Raw genomic sequence first — 16,009 nt, forward strand, 5'->3', positions numbered from 1 at the left:
AATCAGTGATTGCTGCTATTATAAAGTTATTTACTCCATATAATTAAGAAAAGGGACCAAATTCTTAAGGAGTCTACTTTTAGACAGGAGTGCTTTCTCCAAAAGGATATTCCTATTAGCAAATTATGAAGCTTCACTAAAAAGCGTAAGGTGGATTCTTCTTTCTTCAAATGTAAGGGAACTGATTAAGCAACAAGGCCCAGTAAATATGCACAATGATATGCTGAAAAAAATGAGTAAAAAGAAAAGAAAATTAGTGTCACTTAGAAAAATGAGAAATAAGTTTTACTTTTAGGAACTTGAGAGAGAGTGATATGTCAATGATAAAGTGTAAGGGTTAAAAGGGCTGATCTTTAAAATTAATTAAATAATAAGCAACATTTGGTATAGCTAATGAGATAAATCAGTGGACCCAGCCACAGTTGATAGAGGTAATGTGATCAGAACAATCAGCAGGCCCACCCAATGGTCAACCCACACGACCTAGGTTAAAAATTATAAATTGGAGCCAGCAGGCAGCATGGTGGTTAAGGGTGCTGGACTCCCAGATAGCTGATTGTGGTTTGAGCCCCAGATCTGGCACCTTGCTTTCTCACTTTCTCTCTCTCGCACAAGCGCTCTTACTCTCTTCCTCTCCCACTCTGGTCAAATTTAAAACATAAATAAAGTTAAATAAAATAATTCTTAAAAAAATATATATAAATCCCTTTGAATGCAACTGGTGGGGCCTTTTTGAGCTACTCCTTCTGTTGCTCAAGCCTGCTCCTACCTCTCAGGAGTATACTTTCACTTTTATTTAGTAAACTACTTTTCCTTACACACACACATACACACACACACACACACACACAAAGTTTTCTCCACAATTTACATTCCTTTTATAATTGTGAAAATATAACAGTAGAAACTTGGTTGTACATACTGGTTAGATGTTCATCAAATTTTTCTTCCTGAATGAAGAAAACAACTCCTCAATCTTGCAGCTGGTTTGAGTCCATGTTTCTTATTTTGGGCTGAAGGAAGTGGGTAAAAATATTGTATGTACTTTCTGGCCTGTCTCCAGGACCTCTTTTTGGCCCTTCTTAGCAATACTGATTTTAATTATTAGGATTGAGAGATGAAAAAAGACTAAATCCCTGAGAACTTTCTTGAAGGTAAACTTCTTAGTTTGGATTCCTATAACCAAAAAGCCTGAGATACTTATAAAGAACAAAAATTGATTTCTCCTATTTTTGGACACTAGAATTCTGAAATTAGGGTACCAGCATCCTTGGGTTATTGTGATGTCTTCTGGCTTGCAGACAATCAAGATCTCATTCTACACTCCCACGGTAGACAAGGACTGACCTAGCTCTCCGATCTTTTCTTACATGATCACTGATGCCGTTCCTGAGGGCTCCACTCTCATGATTACCTCCCAAAGATTTTATCTCCAAACCTATCACATTTAGGGTTAAGATGTCAACGTATGAATTTAGCCAGGAACACAGAGATATGCAGTCCATAACAATAGTCAAAGAGAATCAATCCCAATACGCCTGAGACTGTGATAGAAACAAGAAATGAACCTTTGTTGTTACTAAGCTACCAAGATTCCTTGCATTATTTTTAATCACAGTATAACTCCGTCTACCTTAACTAATTCATATATTGACATTATGTGAGTGCTATAGTTGAAATGAAGATCTAAAATATCTGTTATAGATTTGGTGATCAGTTTCAAAACTAACACTGAAATTTAGAAAGGTAGCAACCCATATTACACAAGGGCAAACCTTTGGTAAAATTGTTGCATGAAGTAACTTGAAGCAGCCCATGTGCTTATTCATCTGGAAACTCTAGGGACTACTGTTGAAAAAAATATAGTAACAAATTTAGTATATTACCATATCTATACTGAATTCAGCACATTTTGAACATTATTGACTACTTTTTTTTATCCTCAAAGAGAGAAACTTGAGAATAAATGGGTCATCTAGCAAGTATAAATTAAAAGGAATAAGTACTTTTTAAATTATGTGTCTTCCACAGTTAGAAAAGCTAGCTGCTTATAGAGTCAAAACAGGCTGTAATTTTAAAAGGATTGAACAACAAAGCTCCAGTAAAATGTCTCAGATGAAAATCATAAAAAAAAAAAAGCTAAAATCAATAAGGGTATGTATGACCTTCCCACTCATTTTCCTAAATAGGTAGTTATTGCTAAATTAAAAGAGAAGCAAGTCAGTGAAAAACAATGAAACTTAGAAACTTGAGAACTACATCTGGAAAAGAACTTCGGGTATGTGATTACCGGTACATGTTAAATTAGAATAAAACAAATCAGCATTCTAATGACTTCAGAGAATTTTTTTTTACCAAAAAAATCAGAAATTGAAACTAAAGAATATATTGGCTATTTCAGATTTAAACAGAATAAATGTAAAATAGTAGTAATAAAACCTTGAGGCCCAGCCTTAGTGTAAGCCATAGTGCAGTGCTAGGGGCCATATGGAAGATTAGGGTTCAGTTCATGGGTTCAGTGACACACACCAGCTGTGTGCACAGGCACATAATCCGAGGTAACTGGAAAAGCTTGGTGGAAGAGTTGCAATGTGAGACTTCGTTGTGGGTGATTTTCTCTCTCTCTCCATCCCTATCTCTCCCCATGAAAGAAAGAAACTAACTAAATAAATAAAATTAAAATCCTTGAGAGCATAATTTTCTACCAGTATGAGGCAGACTCTGAAGGCTTCACAACCCCAAGAAAGATAATATAACACTTCAAATATGGCCAAGGAGAATAAAGGAGTAGGATAAGTTTGCAAATTCATAAAACACTGAGCAATGGAGAAAAATTGATACAATAATTCCTTCTGGGACATAAATTAGAGCTTAATACAGGTACACCTTACCTCCCATGATCAAGGTTGGACACATTCACAATGTCTTCCAAGTGAGATTTCAAAATTGCAATGAGAAGATAGGCAAGATGTGTCTTCTATTCTTCCCCTTTCTGAATGGGAATTTTTATTCTATGTTCCACTATTGGATTATGTGTGTATGTGTGTGTGTGTGTGTGTGTGTGTGCATGCATATGTGTACATGCACATGTGTATGTGAAAAAGAAAAATAGCCCTTACATCATTTCTCCCCTGACACTACTAGAACATACTTTAAATATAGACTATTAGTAGAGAACTAAATTGACAGTCTAAACCATATTCACAGTCAAATCATACCATTAATTTTATAGAAGACATTGGCTTAGAATTATAAACCTACCTACGTCTATTTCTGTCTTATGAAAATTGACTTCTTGTTAGATTTTTAAATGTTTTGGATTAAAAGGTAAAAATTAACTTCTCTCTCCTCATTAATGCAATGAGATTAAATTAAACCACTTATAAATGCCTGATTTGCCAACAAGCGATGTCTCTTAGACTCTATCGAGAAAGAAATTCTAAATAAGCTCACTTTAGTTTAGAACTGGATTTCATAATGAGGTGTCATTCTTCAGAAAACTGAAATTATTTTATTCTAACCTTGGCAAAATCAGAGAGACTTTTCTTGAGCATTCCATTCTATGACTCAGTATTTAGAGCAGTGACAGTTGAAGTCAAAGTTTTCCTTCACATTTTTTCTAATTTGTTTAAGTTCCAGGATATTTTGCCACCCAACACATTTAAAGACTTCCTACGATGAATCGACAAACTGTGAATCTATGTTATAAGGCATTATACTAAAAGCTCACAGAAAACAAAGTTATAATTTAGCAGGATTCACAAACCAACTACCATTCTGGAATTTTTCAGTTTACTTTGAAATAAAGTATCAAAAGAAACCAATTTAAGAGACCAAATAAATGATAACAACAACAGTAGCAAAAAACTATGTTTGCGTAATTCTTCAAAGTAGCTTTGTTTTCATATACATATATATTATATCATTTGATCTTCATTAAAATTACACATGGAAGAGAAAATTATTACCTGACTCTCCCCCTCCCCTTATTTACACTCCCATCTGTATTTGAATCCAGTGTAGAAATCTTTCTTCATCACTGTGACTCAGAAATAAATATTGAACTGCTTTTATTTAGTAGTCCTTGTATAGGGAGTTTGGAGATAAGCTTTCCTTTCCACACACTCAAGTATCCAGAACCCATTTTCTGGATACTTAAGGAGTTTGGAGATAAGCTTTCTTTTCCACACACTCACGTATCCAGAATCCACTTTCTGGCATTATGACATCCTGAAATAATGTAAATATAAGCTACACAAGTGTAAGTTTAGTGAGAACTGAGTGAGGTCTTGTAAATATACCTAGACCTAAGGAGCCATCAGTTATGCTGGAGTCACCAGGCAATGTGGCTTGCTGCAGGTGAAGGGGGTGGGGGGATGCTCTCTCAACACCAGTTACAAAAACAGTGTTATCAGCCTCAGCATAAGGAAGGCACAGTGCTGGCTAGTTGGCTGTCACAGCCCTGGCAAGGCTCCCTGGTGCTCACCATGGGCACATCCCCTCAAATGGACCCGGGAAACTTATTCTGTTCCTATAGGCCTGGTCCTTTGTGTCATCATCTAAGGACCCACCAGCAACTCTCCCAGTGACTCACTTCTGTCTATCTACCCTGTCTATCTACCATTATCTCAGTTCTGCATCTCATATTTCTAATCTCATTCTGAATGCTAGATGCACTATCTCAAATCAGTACAAACGTATTTACTTTCCCTTGGCTGGCTTCTCTGCTCTATGACCCTCCAACTTCACAAATGCCATGTAGCCATATTTCTGAAAACACAAATCTGATATTATTTCTTCAGATACTAGGTTTCTTATCATAGAAATCTGACCGTCTTCATCTCACTGCCCTGTGGTCCCCAATATGACCCAGACACTCAAGATACTTCTAGGCATTTTGAGGATATAAAATACATACATATATACATAAAAACCTTTATGCCTTTGCTCAAGTTGCCACTGCTTAGAATGAACTTTTCTCTATTTTCTATATGAAAATAACTAAATCTCCTAATATCAACATAATGTCATACTGATCTGCCTCTCTTCTTGGTAATCTTGTGGTATTTTAAGTGTATTTATTTTAATGGTACCAAACTGCTTTGTAATCTTTCATGTGTGGATATGCTTTCTCCTCTTCCCTCCCCAGGAGATGCAAAGTTTCTGAAAGTGAGAGCGAACAAACCTCAATAGCTTAAATCGCCTACTGCAAACACTTTATTGCTCCACCTTCAGTGACTATCCTTCATCAAATACACCTATGTCGTTCCTCATGATACACAGTTTTATCTTGAAAAATTCTGACTTGTATCTCATATGTTAGAAGTTTAGTTCCTAAGAGCTACTTAAATGCCATTATTATTACAAAATAGTTGAATGACACAAATATAATTATGATTTAATCATTAAATCGTGATAACACAATAAGATTATAATTTTTAAATTTATACTCTTAAAATGTGGCCAAAAAGAATAAAGGACTAAGATGAGTTTTTCAGAACTTCATTTTAAGATATTTTAAAATCAGAAGACTGAAGTCCAACAGATCAATGTCTGTTATTCAGTTACATAAATAACCTTAAAAATTATGCTTGTGGACTGGCTTGTGGCATGGTGGTTAAGGCGGCTGGGTCCCACATGGTTGACTATACAGTTTGAGTCCTGGGCCTGGGGGACTTGAGAAACTGTTTCAGAAGAAAAATGATGATTTTCTCCTTAATTCTTCCAGACTAGCCTATATATACAGTTAATATTAAAGAGAGGAAATATAATGTAGTAGAGCAGCTATGGAGACAAACTTGAATATAAATTATTACCCAGTCATGCAATAATTTTGAACATGGGAGAAATACTAATTTTGTTAAGACTAAGTTTCATGGAAAAACTGATTTCATGTTTGTGCCTAATTTCAGATATTGTTTTCTTGAGATTTGTTTGTGTGCATGTGTGTATGTCAGTCACACACAGTGGAAAACTATTCAGTCATTAAAAAAGCTGAATTTTGTCATTTGTTATTAAATGTATAAACCTGGAGGAAATTATGTTAAAAAAAATTAAATGGGGCCAGCAGGTGGCAGAGTGGTTACAGCACTAAACTCCCACATGGTCAACAACAGTTTGAGTCTTGGACTTGGTGGTTTGAAAATCACTCCAGGAAGAGGTGTGGCAAATGGCATGGTGGTTGGGGCTCTGGACTCCCACATGGTCGACTGCAGTTAAAGTTCCAGAGCTGGTGGCTTGCTTTCTCACTTTCTCTCTCTCTGTCTCTGTCTATCTCTGATCAAATTTAAAAAACAGTAATTTAACCAAGTAATTTAACCAACCACAGTATTTAACCAAGAACTAGGAAATAATGTGTTTTCAGTATATATTATACTTACTAGATTTATGCGTCTCTCAAATGAGGAGACTGGAGAAAGCAGATATACCTTACTGTAGCTCCCCGGTAATCCCAGCATATCCAAGATGCCCATCCTGACAGAATGGCTTTATCAAGAAACAGTAGTGTCCATTCCATTTCAAAGGAACACTGAGGTGATAATAGTGATAGAAAACCACTGTTTCAGATTTAAGGCACTTTGAAGTCATGGACTCTTCTGTACCTGTCTTACACCTTCATAAATGAAGTTAAATTTATTTTCCTAAAGTTGGTATCCCATGTAAACCTAAATTGAAAACTTGTTTCAGTTCTTCCTTCAAAACTAGATTACATCTGATTATTCAGGAAGAGCAACATATTCTACAATCACAACTAAATCTGAAGACTATTTTTGCAGTAATTGTGCAGAGGTGAAAAAAATTCTGAAAACTGTATTTGTTCCAAGTTAATGGTGATTCAAAACATGAATTGGACCAATTTACATTCCCACCAGCCCCAGTATGGAGGAATGGATTGAAAAACTATGGCACATATACTCTATGGAATACTACTCAGCCATAAAAACCAACAAAACCCTGGCTTTTGACAGAAAGTGGAAAAATATGGAAGATTTACTGCTGAGTGAGGCAAGCCAGACTCGCAAACTTATTCTTTGTTATGAAAAATTAATAGAACAAAATTTCATTTGGTAGAAAAGCTACATTTTACATTAATTTTAAAGACTGTCTCAAATTTATATATAATTTTTAATGTCCAGTATCTATTAAAAGGATGTTTTATATGAATCATTTAACCTCTTAAATCATTGCTTCAGTTCATGGTTATGACAGTTAGACTGTCATTTGTGTTTAATAATTGAAAGTTTTCTTCTTTTTTAGAGAGAGATTTATTTTTTTGAAAGATTTTCACTATAGGGCGTGTGCGCTCGCCAGACAGAGAGAGACATAGAGACAGAAAGCGAGAAATCACTCCCCAGGGGGGATGGTCATGCTACAATCCCTTCTCCTCCATTCTCCTCTTGGGATCTTGGGCACGCACACACACGCGCCCGGCGTGAGTTTTAAGCCACTGGGTCCGGGACGCAAACCGCCGTCGCCTACGTGGGAGTCCAGCGACACAGCCATTACGCTAACTGCTGGTTCTCTAGAGAGAGATTTTTGTTACAGGACATGTGCGATCACTGGAGAGACAGAGGGAGACAGAGATACAGAAAGTGAAAAGTCACCCACCAAGGGAGATGACCATGCCACAATCCCTCTGAATTTTGGGCACGCACACATGCATATGCACCTAGTGTGAGTTTTAAGCTGCCAGGTCTGGGACTCAAACAGTGGTAGACTATGCAAGAGTCCAGTGACGTAACCATTATGCCATCTGCTGGTCCCAATAATTGAAAGACTTCCTATGCAAAATAAACTGTTAGGATAATATTTACATACTTTTATGAATTTATGAATTAGTATTTCTATAATAACTATTAATGTCGCTTATAGTTGCCTTTTCACTGAGAAAAAAGTGAATAGGGGCTTAGTATATAGAATCAACTAATATACATGGCCTATATTGTATTACAAGTGTTTCATTAAAATACATGAGATTTCAGTATTTTGTGGGCTAATATATAAATTAAATTTCCAATATCACCTCATAAACTTATAAATTAGATCATGTTATATTAGTTGCAGTCATTTTTCAAAATGTAGAAATCTACTAACAATATATCTTTTTGTATACATCTTTAAAATGTTAATGATATAGCTTTTCTGCAAGTGTATTGATGGTAACTGTTTAATAACATGCATTTTTTTAGTCTAAAACTATAAAGGACCTTTTAGAAATATTTTTGAAAAAATCTAAGTAAAATTAGAAATAATCACTTATTCTGCCAAGTGAACTCTAGATTCTAAATTAACAATCAAAATTTAAAATAGTTAGATCTAAAATTAAGAAAATAGTGACATATCTGACATAAAAATATAATGTAGATCAATTAAGTGTTATAGTTAACTATATTTAATTTGTCTATTAATTATTGAGTCATTAATACATGCATTTTATATTTAAAACATGTATGCTTTCTATATATATATTTCTATAAAAATTTTTCAGGAATAAATCAGGGTATTTTTGAAATATAAATGTTACTATTTTAAGGAAAAAGTATTCTTTTGAAAGTTCAATAAATTCATGCCAGATTGCTTTGGAGAAATTTTACCAATTTATTTAGTGGCAGAGAGTTGCATCCTTGTAATCCTAATTTGCTTCATTCTTTCCAGTATTCATAACATTTTTCCTTTTGTAAACTGGTTAATATTTCCATGAAGATGTGAAAAAGTAATGGTAATGTTTTATTGCTTTATTTATGACATTAATGGAAATACTTTGTAAGTTTCAAGTAATTTTGTACCGACTGTGGTTAATGTGGATGTGCATGTTTATACAGACACAGTAATTTCACATGGTACATTGGATAGTTCAGTCGACAAGGGAAAAGTGTGAGGCTAGAACTGCAGACTCTTCCGCAGGGTCCAGATGTATCGTCAAAAGCTGTGTGAGTTCTTTGAGGAGCTAGAGAATATGCTGTTTACTTGTTGTGGCAGCCATTGTTCAGTACTGACATCATCAAATGTTCTGCTTAGATTAGAAATTAATTTTCTTGTGTATATTTGATTTTTACAATATGATAAGGGATACATCTAGATAGTTAAATAGTTTTATGTCATAAAGGTTGGCAAATCTAAATGAATGGGTGAGATTATGTTGTAGTAACAATTTTAAAATTCCAACTGTGTACATCAATAATATTTTTGTTGTTGTTCATTCCACATGACCAACAGAGGTTGGCTGAGGCTCTGCTACATGTCTGGTAAAAGTAATAGTTGCTGCAAGTAGATTGAGTTGTGGCAGGAAAAATAAAAAATAAAAAAACAGAATGTCTAAGTCATCCAGTGGTTCTTTAAGCCAAAACAAGTCAATAACATTTCACATGCCAAAACAGCCATATGGTCAAGACTAATGTCTGTGAGGTTGGAAAGTGTAATTCTTCCACAGAATGGGGCATAGAAAGCAACTAATTCTATTTATAACAACTAGCTCATAAGGTATGTGAATACAAGTAGGGTAAACAAAATTTGTCAGTAGGTAGGCTTGGCTTGTAGATCACCATTTTAAAAACTTTATTTCATATTCTTTAATTCTAAATTTTGCTTCTAAAATCTTATGATTAATGGTCTCCAATTTGCTGAATCAAAAAATATAATTGATTGCAGCTATAAACCTTCCAATATGCTTTGGAAAGCAGAAGAGACAGAACTCCCAATAACAGTTGGTGGCCTTGGGGAAGAATCACTGAATCATAAATCTTAAGTGATCTTTTAGCAAAAGCTAGAATTGTGTTCCTTAAAGTTAAGATGGATACACAATCTCATTTTTTTTACCTTGTTAATTTCCTAAATTTATTTAAAAATCCAAACCACTAGGTTTCAGTAGTAGATTTATTTCTATCAGTTATATTAAACAGATAAAAACAATAACTTAGAAATCTGATTTTCTAATCTAAATACATACTTCAAAAATAGCAAGCACATTTCAATAAAATAAAATACATTTATCTATCAACTGTCAACCTTCTCAAGTGTTCATTTGACTTTGTCAAGGTATTTCTCATTGTCTAAATGTTTCTTGAACTAACATATTTTCTCAATAGATTATATAAAGCACCTTACTGGACAAAGAGAAGCTCCATTTATATCTCTTTTCAAAGAGTGGTTTGTGGGCTAATCCCATAGCAAGTGGGTAAGTTTTATGCAGAGTGGGATCCGTTGGGGTCAACTGCTGTTGAGTCCTGGCCTGGGCATATGTGTGTGCACATACTGGAGAGAAAATTGCAGCATAATCAGTCCATAGGGGAGGGGAGACTTCTCTCTCTCTTTTTCTCTCACTGCCTCTCTCTCTCTCTCACTCTCTCTCTCTGTGGTGCACACATGCATATTTTGGCATTAAGAAAAAGAAAAAAATCAAAGAGACTTGCCAGAGCTAGAGAATGTTGTCAGTCGGCTCAGTTCAGTTGCCAAGGCCTTCAGGATTGCCTCAGCTGCAGTAGACCCCTTTGCCTAAGATTATTCTCCACCATAGCAGATATCCAATAACTGATTCATGAGGGGATGTTTCAATCAGATGTGAGGGATGAAAAATACAATCTCACAGTCTTGGCCTAACTCAAAACAGCTCTGATAGATGGTATTTTGGAGGATTTCCCAAGGCACCCGAGTGGATACTCAACTTCTGCCTCTGTTCAAGGAGAGCTACTCTCTCCTCTCCTTCTTACGTTCCAAAGTTATTGATCCCCAGGAAGCCCCCTGATTAATCTCTTACAAGCTCAACTCTTTGAGCATCTGCCTTCAGAGGAATTCGACATATCTAGAAATTAAAAATTAGATTCGAATAAAAATTCCAATCAAGTTTGAAAGTTCCAACATGATTTTTTAAATTTATTTAAATTTACTTGTTATTATTTATTTTTGTTTTGATTTCATTAAAAAGAGAGAGACAGAGAGAGAAAGAGGAAGGAAAGTGAGAATGTAAGCCACCATGTTCGACACTTGAACCCCAGTCAGCCATGTGGGAGTCCTGCACCAAAACCACCATGCACCTGCCGGCCGGCAACATGACCTTTTGAAGAAAAAAATCTATTGTCTTTCTTACTATGAACAGTCTTCCATACTGTGGTATGAATTCCTGAATATTTTAGCCTCGAGTACTTATTATATTTTATTCAATTTTGCTATAAATATTGCTTAACTTTATTCAAGGACAGTTTTTTATGGTTAAATTTGCATTAATGAGTCATTGCTATATTGTTCCATGGGCAAATACTTCACTGTAATACTGGCCAGTTCTTCCTAATATTGCATAGACCATAAAGGCATAAAGTCAAATAATTGTGTTTTGGGAGAGGAAAGGAATGGGTATATTAGGAAGACAGCAGAAGACTGGTTTTACTCTAGTATTGTTACAAATTTTTCTCAAGTTTCTTTTCCTTCCTTGCTTCTTTCTTTTCTCTCTCTCTTCTTCTTTCTTTCTCCCTTCCTACCTCCTCTCTCCTGCTTTCTTTTTTGCCATTCTTTCATATAAGAGAGAAAGAGAAAAAGACATTCATGCCACCAATATTTCCCTAGTCTTCCAACAAGGCAGGATGCAAACCCCAGGCCTTTCCATATGGCTCTCCTGCCACGCACCAGTACCCCATTGCCCACATCACCATAGCTGGGGCATGCGGTAAATTTTTAAACAATTCTGGCATTTAAAAACCATTCACATGAAATACAGAAACAAAGTAGGTGAAAACAGAAACAAAGTAATAGAAGAGGGAGATATAGGCAATGGAAAATGGGGAATACAATGCTGTGTATTGAATATTTTAAATGTTCCAGGTAGTGAACCATATATTTACTTTGTTTTCCCAAAAGTCACAATTTAAATTGTTTCCTCAAGAAACGTAACAAAATCAAAATAAGCCTGCTTTGAGCCCAAGTGGTCTGCCTTCAGAGCTTATGATGATATCCCTGTGTAGTATACTAATCCCCCTCTTGAAACAACTAATCAGTACAAGAAATGTTGCTACAGAATTTCAGACATGAGATGAATTAGAAAAGATGGTAAGACAGATTCAAAATTGAGCCCATTTCTTAAAGAACTGATATGAATTGAAATAAGAAAAAATGCCGAGGAGTTTTCAGTACTGTGTGTGTGTGTGTGTGTGTGTGTGGTGTATCTCGTTTTCGTTTTTGTGTTAACACTGAGGGGAGGTTTGCCTTCATTGGTTGATCTCCACAACCTTACTCACTCTCTTCCCACTGTATGCACATACACAATTCACACACACACATAACTCATCCTTCCCCTAGGTACAGACTCATTCTGCTCTCAAAGGAAAAAAAAAAAAATTAAAAACCTTTCTCATAAAACAACCCTATGTGGAAGGTGTCAAGTCAAATGCCAACAACAGTTCTTTGACATATTCCCAAATTACTTACTCAACCCTTCTTGTTTAGACTGTTCTTAAACTTTTTTGCTCTCTACTCTGACTTGCTTCCCATTTTGTGTGATCATGTGCCCTCCTTAAGACAAAGACAATGTCTTTTCACTTAGCAATGAATCTTTATTTCCTAGCGAAAGCAACAAAAATGTCACAACTATGTGCTTAGCAAATATTTACTAAATTAACCAATAATCATTTCATAAAGCATGGACAACGTACTTGTATGTCTATTTTTCATTTATATTTGCTACAGACTCTATTGGCAGGTGTCGCTGATGTTCTCCTTTGGTGATGGTAAATGACAGTTTAAATTACATATGACAAACGAGAATCATGATAACCGTATTAGGGTCTTCTCAGTGAGCAAACTATGGTCTATATAGAAACAGCTCCTGAAGTATTTCAATGGTCCTATTATTTCTATAAATGACCACAATATGTACTATTAGCATTTGATTTGAATCTCAAACAGTTTGTGACAAAGTGTATTCTGTGTTCAGAAGATGCCAATTTGCACTATTTTACAAATATCCAAATTAAAGTAAGAACTATAAATACACTACTTTATTTTTTCAGCTTCCATGGAATTGCTACTTCCTTTATTCCTTGTTATAGTGATTGGCATGATTCTTTGGTCAAACCAACGGCTATTTCAAAATAACTGCACTACTTCTTTTAATATACAATTCTCCTCAAACGACGGAAAGGGTTTTACTGCCAAGAATGACGACAGGATAATATGCTGTACAGTGATGATGCCAACTTAATAGAAGACGGTAGGAGAACTCGTCAGACTGATTTTTAAAATAGAGCTATTTTTATAAATTATAAGTTAACTTTTACGATTAAAAGAAAAATATTACTGAATGTTTTTTATTTGTCAGTGTTCCCTAATAAAAAGTTAATTATAAAAAGTCATAGTTTTCACTTTCCATGACTTAAGTTTAATTTCTGAAATAGTCAGTCTGGAACTATCTGTGAGCACTTACTTCCAATTTTAAGTTCATGGGAATTAAACAAGAAATTGGCCCAAATGCATAATTATTTTTGCACTGAGTTAAAAATAATAATTACTTTAAAATTGCATAATGATGCATGTAGTTTTCATGCTTTAGCAAAATTACATATGTATGAATGCCTTAGCAATAATGCATATATAGGATAGATACAGTAATATGTTACATATATTTTTATATATATTTATTGTATCCAAGTCTATTTAATTCGTAGTTTTATATTTTCATAAATCTATAAAATATTCCATTCTTCTTTCCCACTTACTATAGGTGACTATACTGACATTAAATTCACAATTTTTCTGCAAAATATTTAATGACAAAACACATTTTAGAAAATAGGTCTAAATTGTTTATAATTGAGGAGAATGAAATCTATTACTTTAATAATTCCACTATAAATTACTTGTAGGAGTTGAGAAGTAAATTTGTACAGAAATACACATACTAATTCTGAGAAGTTACTGAAACACATTATCCCTACAACACGGAAGACAACACGCCCAGGAAACGGTGGAAACGTAGAAGCCACGGCAGTATTTGAATGTCACTAGTCATGAAACCTTGGGCAAAGTCCTCTTTCCCAGCTGCCGTTCTTTTATTGTGAATATGAGGAATAATGGTAATACCTACCCACATAGTCTGTTATTAAGGTTAAATCACATAACATGTGTACCTGGGCATGTTAGTCCTTAAAAATTGTTAGTTTTGCTTAGTTTTCCTTTTTCATTCTCTTCTTTCACCCTTGGTAATCTGTTGGTATTTAAGGAGTGAGCTCCAGGGACCAGCAGTTAGTGTCATGGCTATGTCACTGGACACCTACAACCACAGTTTGAGTCCCAGACCCGGTGACTTAAACTCACTCCTGGTGCGTGTGAGTGCATGCCCAAGATCCCAAGAGGAGAATGAAGGAGAAGGGATTGCAACGTGGCCATCCCCTGTGGAAAATGATTTCTTGCTTTTTGTCTCTCTGTCTCTGTCTTTCTGGAGAGCGCATGTGCCCTGTAGCAAAAACGCCCTCCCCCCTCCCCCCCCAAAAAAGTGAGCTCTGAGTCTTAATGAAAGCTTCACAAAATGGTGGTGGCCAGGGCCGAGGCTCAAGGAAGATATGGAGTATTACCTTGTAAAACGGAAAGGATGGGGGCAGAGGGCAGCAGATGGCATGGGGGTTAAAGCGCTAGACACTCTCATATGGCCAACCACAGTTCAAGTCCTGAACCTGATGGCTTGTATTCTCCCTTTCTCTCTTTCTCTGGTCAAATTAAAATAAATGAAAGAATAAATAAAATTAATTAAATAATTAATTTTAAGGAAACAAAGGAAAGGAAAAAGGACAGGATGGCCAGATTCTACAAATACCTGGGAACCTTTGCAAAATCTTAATTGTTCACTCTTGCTTCAGCAATTTTCTAAAGACATGCATAATTATTTATCTCAGGTAAAGGAAGGCAAAGTAGTAACTTCAAAAGACAACAACAAAACTTTGAAACATGCCATTGTTGAGTACATTATAAAGAAAGCTAAACAAAGGATAGATCTGCAGAGATAATAAAGACAACTCAACAGAAGAATGAATCACAAAGGAATGCTATTTGTTGAAAATACTGTTGACTTAGAGTGCCCACCTTCAGACTTCTACTACCTGAAATGAATACAAACCTGCTCCTGGAATCGGCTTAGTAGATGAAACTACCTTTGACTGTTCTCGCATTGAAAAAAAAAATGAAGTTGGAATTCTTTTGGCTTATAGTAAAAACCAATACATTAAATTCCACCTGAAACCCCCATCTATGAATACAATTCGAGGTGTCAATGTGCACTTGCTTGTCCCAACAAGATTGTACAAAAAGACAGTATTCACTCTGCATCTTTTGAACTAGCAATAACTGTGGCTGGGGTGTAAAAAGCCTTGTGAGGATTAAAAGTCTGAGCTTTGTCATGGAATATGTTAGAGAGGTAATCACAAGTGGAGCTGAAAGAAGAGGACAGTTAATATGACAAGGGAATCACATCTCTCTTTGATCTGGACTATGAGTGTGATCAATTCACAGTGGATGCAGCTCAATAAGGGAATGTCTCATTTTGTGAATCACAGTTGTGACCTCAATCTTTGGGTTTTCAATGTTTTTATTGCTAGTCTTGGTACTCGTCTTCCTCGGATACTATTATTTTCCACGAGAACCATAAATGTTGGAGAAGAGCTGGCTTTTGATTAACAAATGAAAGGTTCTGGAGCTATATCTTCAGATTCTATTCACCACAGTCCACCCAAAGAGGGTCAGAACTGTATGCAAATGTGACTTGCAGAGTTTACTACAACTGAATTTTTAGAAAAAGGAACTGAAGAGAATTGTAGTTTTTTGTTTTTGTTTTTGTTTTTTCCCCTCAAATGTTAACATCTTTAAAGAATAAGTATTTGGAACTCTTTTCATATTATCAAGAATATAACTATGTAAATTTATGTTCAAGACATTTGCCAAATGCATAACTGATATTTCTGAAGAGAGGGTCACCGGGCCACATAGCCTGAGATATATTTATTTAGTGGTTAGGGTTAGACACCAAATTCTTTAC

General features: G+C 35.3%; 1 pseudogene; it reads left to right on the forward strand.

Annotated features, from left to right (window-relative positions):
* The first annotated feature begins 2,233 nt into the window (after positions 1-2,233).
* On the forward strand, positions 2,234-15,758 carry LOC102484786 (histone-lysine N-methyltransferase SUV39H2-like; annotated as a pseudogene).
* Positions 15,759-16,009: the final 251 nt, after the last annotated feature.

This window comes from Tupaia chinensis, unplaced genomic scaffold, assembly GCF_000334495.1.
Source record: "Tupaia chinensis unplaced genomic scaffold, TupChi_1.0 Scaffold000466_1, whole genome shotgun sequence".
NCBI classification, from domain to species: Eukaryota; Metazoa; Chordata; class Mammalia; order Scandentia; family Tupaiidae; genus Tupaia; species Tupaia belangeri.